General features: G+C 61.7%; 1 protein-coding gene across 1 annotated transcript in view; it reads left to right on the forward strand.

Moving 5' to 3' along the window:
• The window catches only part of SHC2 (SHC adaptor protein 2), a 15,250-nt gene that overhangs the window by 837 nt on the left and 14,050 nt on the right, over nucleotides 1-363 (forward strand). The gene's annotated exons all lie outside the window — the stretch shown is intronic.

Genomic DNA, 363 nt, shown 5'->3' on the forward strand with positions numbered 1-363 from the left:
TCGCGGGGGAAAGGAACGGGGCGTGCTTTATCCCCGTGTTTTATGATGCGCCTTTCACACGTGTGGGAGAGCTGGACAGATGGCTGGCCGTGCACCCTGTCGCCGTTACTCTCTCTGCGCAGTGACTCTACCCCCCGTGCGTGGTTTCGGTGAACCAGCGCCAGTGCGTGACACTTGCGCCCACGCGTCACCCGAGCTAGCTGTCCTCCTGCTCACCCGCAGTTCACCCTGCACGTCTCAGACCAAAAGCGGGGGCTCCAGGGTGCCAGGCCCCCTCCCTGCTGTTGGGCCACCTAGCGATCCCCCCCCCAATTCATGTCCACTGGAGCCTCAGAATGTGACCTTATTTGGAAACAGGGTCTT

The sequence above is a fragment of the Pteropus vampyrus genome, unplaced genomic scaffold, assembly GCF_000151845.1.
Source record: "Pteropus vampyrus isolate Shadow unplaced genomic scaffold, Pvam_2.0 Scaffold267, whole genome shotgun sequence".
Lineage (NCBI taxonomy): Eukaryota > Metazoa > Chordata > Mammalia > Chiroptera > Pteropodidae > Pteropus > Pteropus vampyrus.